This window comes from Macrotis lagotis, chromosome 2 (genome assembly GCF_037893015.1).
Source record: "Macrotis lagotis isolate mMagLag1 chromosome 2, bilby.v1.9.chrom.fasta, whole genome shotgun sequence".
NCBI classification, from domain to species: domain Eukaryota; kingdom Metazoa; phylum Chordata; class Mammalia; order Peramelemorphia; family Peramelidae; genus Macrotis; species Macrotis lagotis.
The window spans coordinates 80256012-80262011 of record NC_133659.1 but is presented as its reverse complement, the minus strand read 5'-3'; positions in this window follow the sequence as shown (position 1 = coordinate 80262011).

Here is a 6000-nt window from a genome sequence, read left to right as displayed (position 1 = left end):
TAAATTTATCTTTAAATTACTTTAGCTATACTCTGTATACCCTTGTAGCCTGTGGAGCCACCATCAAAGCAGGAAGGAGTGAGTTTAAGTCTTGCCTTTGACTCATAAAGACTCAAGACCCTGAGCAAGTTAATTAACCTCTTAGTGTCCTTAGGCAATTAAGTCTTTTTTTTTTTTAGGTTTTTGCAAGGTAAATGGGGTTAAGTGGCTTGCCCAAGGCCACACAGCTAGGTCATTATTAAGTGTCTGAGGTCGGATTTGAACCCAGGTACTCCTGACTCCAGGGCCGGTGCTTTATCCACTGCGACACCTAGCCGCCCCTACGGTAGGAATTTAATAAATGTTTATTAAATGGAATTAAATTAAATTAAAGCTAATTGAATCACCATCTCATTTTTCTTGGCTTCAACTCCCCGTTAATCATTAACACCCCCCCCCCCATCATTCTCAATGCAGAGATCCTTCTCCTTTGAAGAAAAAAAATAAAAGAGGAATAGCTTTGCCTTCTTTTAATTTTCTGCTTCTTTCAGCCCAACCAATGCCTATGCTCACTATGGTATGGGAGCTTAAAAAAGAGTATAAGAGTGTAGAGGAGAGATCAAAGAAAGATATTTCAAATTTTAAAAATTCCTGTCAAATATTTAACGCTTCAGCAGACATGGGCTCAAGTCCCAGTTCTGCCTATTCCTATCAGTGTGACCCAAAATAAATTATTTAGCCTCCTGCACCTCAGTTTACCCGTCAGTGAAATGGAGATGACATTTGCACTCAGTATCTCACAGACTTGTGAGGAAATACTTTGAAAAGTATTTTTAAAAAATTCAAATGCGGGGGCAGCTTCCTGGCGTAGTGGGATAAAGCACCGGCCCTGGAGTCAGGAGTACCTGGGTTCAAATCCGGTCTCAGACACTTAATAATGACCTAGCTGTGTGGCCTTGGGCAAGCCGCTTAACTCCATTTGCCTTGCAAAAACCTAAAAAAAAAAATTCAAATGTAACTTATTAAAAGCTATTATTTTCATTGATAGAATACTTTGTACCAAACCATTTAATTCTTGAAAACGGTGTTTGACATGTGTTTGAATAGACAGCCAGTTGCTGAGAATAAGGCAGAAGGTTAAATGAAACTTATTCTGTCCTGCAGTAATAACTGCAACATTACAAACCTGATCCTGCTGAAGTCAATAAAATAACTTCTTTCACAGAGAAATTGTCATTTTTCAGTATCTTTCTGCCACTCATTAAGCACTAACCCAGGAGCAATGAAAAGCAAAAAGATCGTCTGGCCAACATACTCCAAAAATCCTTGCTTCACAACTGCATTGTAGAATTGTATAGATAAGGAAAGGGGAGTGTTTTTTGCAAATTATTTCAATTTATCATCATTTTTTTCTTTTTCTTTTCTTAATTTTCTTTTTAAAATTAACCCTTAATCATGTTAATGGTTATTGACACAAAGCCCATCCAAAACTATCTCCTAGGTTTTTTTTTTGTTAATGTCATTCCTGTCAAAAAAGAACCCCTTAGGGGCAGCTAGGTGGTGTAGTGGATAAAGCACCGGTCTTGGAGTCAGGAGTACCTGGGTTCAAATCCGACCTCAGACACTTAATAATTATCTAGTTGTGTGGCCTTGGGCAAGCCACTTAACCCCATTTGCCTTGTAAAAACTTTTAAAACAAAGAACCCCTTAAAGCAATTCAAAATGACCAAAAAAAAAGGCAAGTGTGGAATATTGTATATATTTTCATAGTTTTCAATATATTGATTATTTTGCTGATTTTCCCTCTTTTTTCTTTTCTTTTCAAACTTCTTTATTATAAGGGATGGCATTCTAGAAGGAGAAGAAAAACATGGAGGTAGGAGGAAAAATTATTATATAAAAACAAATGATATATAAATTTTTTTTCAAAAGAAGGAAATCATAAAAGTCCATACCTGAGGTCAAGGATGGTGACTGTATGGTTAAAAAGAAGGGGAACTTTAAGAAAAATATTAGGATATATAACCTATATCAAATTGCTAACCATCTTCTGGGAGGAGGGAAGGGAAGGAGAAAGTTTGTAACACAAGCTTTCATTAAAAAAAGAATATTAAAACTCTCCCTACATATTGTTAGAAAAAAAGCTATTATTTAAAAGAAATATGCAGATTTTTTTTATTTGTGGTAATGGGGTTAAGTGACTTACCCAAGGTCACGCAGCTAGGCAATTAAGTGTCTGAGGCTGGATTTAAACTCAGGTCCTCTTGACTCCAGGGCCAGTGCTCTATCCACTACACCATCTAGCTGCTCCTAATATACAGAAATTTGTTATGAAGGTGTCAGCTTCAAGATTTGGCAACAGATTGGCTATGTAAACTAAGGGCTAATGAAAAGTTGAGTTTGAGAGCTTGGAGAGCTGAGCAGAAAATGGTGATGTTCTCAACAGGAGTACAAGAAGAATACAGACCAAACCTAACATCCAGAGGATCAAAGTTCTAACTTAAAAGAAGGGGGGTGGCTAGGTGGCACAGTGGATAAAGCACCAGCCCTGGAGTCAGTAGTACCTGGGTTCAAATCCGGTCTCAGACACTTAATAATTACCTAGCTGTGTGGCCTTGGACAAGCCACTTAGCCCCATTTGCTTTGCAAAAACCTAAAGAAAAAAAAGAATATTAGGGAATAAGGATTGGGCTTGTGATTTCATTGGTATATGGAACACTGGAATGCCCTCTCTAGAGTCTTGGAGAAAAGCCTAGGGTACTGAGAGGTTGTGACTTGCCCAGGGTCATACAGCCACTAAGAACTCAGTTCTTCCTTGCTCCAGGACTACTTCTTCTCTTCACCACTACCTGCTGAGTTTCTTAGATGAATTTCAAACACTGCAAAAGATGTTAAAATGACCTTTTTTTCCCCCCTGAGAAACCCTGAGGAGTGAAGGGCTGATTTTGATTGCTAGGAAAATTATGATGGTAAGACAAATTAACTTTTTTCCCATAACAATGAAGCCATTGATCACTCTGAGGTACATGAAAAGCAATTAATATAATGGAAAGAATCACTGCTCTGTGAATAGACCAAGGGTATGTCATTACTAGAATGTTTTCCTGGAGTGTACATTTAACTATATTTATCATCTGAATGGCATATTAAGAAATGATTCAAACAATCTAATAGGTTAAATTATAGGTAATTCTTGCCTGAAAATATTCCTTATGTGCCAGTTGACTTCAACATCTATTAGATGAATTCAAATGTTTTTATGGATTTATTCAGATTAAAATGGAAATTGTCTCACTTGGGGCAGTAGGGGCAGCATCTCAGATCTGAGAAGAGGTTAAATCATTCTTGATTTATATGAGCCAATTAGGTCTTATCATTTCCAATGAGAGTAGTCTCTTAGAAAATTCATCTTTAAGCTTAGGAAGAAATGATCTGGGGAGTTTTCAGATGTGGGAATGACATTGAGACATGCTATTCAAGTGTGAGAAGTTGGTGCTACTTTTCTTGTTCTAGATGATCATCACTGTTAAGGGATTTTTATGGTGGTAGGCTGATAAAATTGCATCTCTGAATTCTTTTAGCTCTTATAGCCAATTGCCTAAAGATAAGGCTATCCATGTTTTTTCATAGACTCTTTGAGGTTAGAGACCTCAAATTGGCTAATTTTCCTATATTTAGGCAGGGGTTCATCTTGGTCAGGTAAGTCTTTACTATGTAAAGAGCATGGTATTGTGTGCTCAAGTAAATACAATAGCTAAGACATGGCCCCTATACTCTTAGAGTTTAATAGTCTTATAGAGAGATGACCTAAACATAGGTAAGTATAATACATAATATCACAGAGTACGTGCATCAAAGATTTTGTACAACAAAAGATGTGAGATCCAAGGGGAAAAGTTATTATTGACATCAGGTATCAAAGGAGGATTCAGGGAGGAGATGGCATTGGGTTGGGCTTTGTGATTGTTGAACAAAAAGGAAAACATTCTTTTGGGACTTAAGACAAGGTGAAAATAGAGCAAAGGATCTGTTTGGGAAGCAGAGAGTAATGTGATTTGGCTGAAGCATAGAGGACATGGAGAAGAATAACATGAGAAATAACTGGAAGGGTAGTACAGCACCAGAAATGGAGGATTTTTAGTGGCCACTTGGCAAAGAAGTCTGTACTAACAGGAAACCACTCAAGATTAAAAAAATGTATTATGAACTTAGCAATCATCAATAAAAATATTTTCATATATGATGAACCAAAAGTAGGTGGCATATGAAACTGTAAATGTTAAGTTGGAATTTTTTAAGTGTTTAATTTAATTTGAAGTTAATAGGTTAACACAATTTTGATGCAGACAGTTTTCTGTGGAAGTACATTTGAATTTTTGTGGTAACAAGTTTTTCCTGTTTGTGATGCCTTCTGAACTTTTTTTTCTTCTGTGTACTTTTACAATATTTTATTGATGCTCTTTTTCTTTGTTTTATTTCTATGAACTCTTTTCTCTTCTCCCTAATAGAAGCCTTCTTTTATGACAAATATTAATGGTCAAATAAAACAATTGGATGTATTGGCAATTCTGTAGTTTGATTACAAACCTTTAATCCAACATCTTTCTTCTTAGAGATCAGTAGCATGTTTCATCATCCATCTTCTGAAATAATGATTAGCTACTACCTTTTCAGAGTTTGAATCTTTCAGAGTTTTCTTTATGTATTGATGTATTATGTATGTGATTATATAAATTGTTCTGATTCTGCTCATTTCATTTTGCATAAGTTTATGCAAGTCTTCACAATTTCTTCTAGATTTACATTTGTCCCTTGTTATGGAACAATATATTCCATTACCACATTTTTTCAGCTATTTCCTAGTTATGGGCATTCACTTTGTCTGGTATGAGAAGTGAGAGGGGAAAAGCAAAGAAAACCCCAAGACTAAGAACATGGGAAATGGAATTAGTAAAGTCAGAAAGAGAAGCAGGGGAGAAAGATTATCAAGTTCAGTTGGGACAGACTGAGATTGAAGTACTGTGAAAATCTCCAGGTGGAACTATATTTTAAGAATTTGGGCTGGAAAGCAGGCATGATTGCAGATGGTGGAAATACTTATAAAAATGAAGGGTTTAACATTGATTGGGAAATGACTAGATTGTGGCACGTGAATGTAATGGATATTACAGTACTATAAGAGTGACTATTATGCAATCAGAAAAGCAAGTAAAGACTTTATATAAATAAAGACTGAATGAATCAAGCAGAATCAGAAAGACAACACATGGAACTATAACAATGTAAATGGAAAGGACAACAAAGATAATACTGAGCATTGAGACCAAGGTTAGGCCCTAAGAGATGAGAAAATGCACCTTCTTTCTTTGCAAGAATGCAGGAAATGTCAGTATTGCCAAACTCATTTGTTATATTAGTTTTGCTAGACAGATTCCCCTTCCACTCTTTCTTTCTAAAAATTCTTTTGTGTCAGTCTACTAAGACAAAATAGCCACTAATCATAATGCTAAGCCCTATGCTAAGCACTGGGGAAATAAAGTATAAAAAAAAAAAGAGAAAAGCTCCTGCTTCCAAGGAACTCATCATTTAATGGAGGAGATAATGTGCAAACCACCATGAGCAAACAAGTTAGATAAACTCAGTTCCTTTTTTTAAAATTTTTATTTATTTAAGGAAATGGGATTAAGTGACTTGCCCAAGGTCACACAGCTAGGCAATTATGTCTGAGGTTGGATTTGAATTCAGGTCTTCATGACTTTAGGACCAGCGCTCTATCCACTTTGCCACCTAGCTGCCCTTAAACAAGTCATATGAAAGATAAATTGAGGGTAAACTCAGAGGGAAGGCCCTAAAATCAGGGACAGGGTTCTCTTTTTTTAATTATTAGTTTATTTTTAAATTTTACAGTTTTTTCCCTGATCTCACTTCCCTCCCCCCCCCCCCCAGAATGCAGTCTGTTAGTCTTTACATTGTTTCCATGCTATACCTTGATCTAAGTTGATATCATATTCTTAAGGGAAA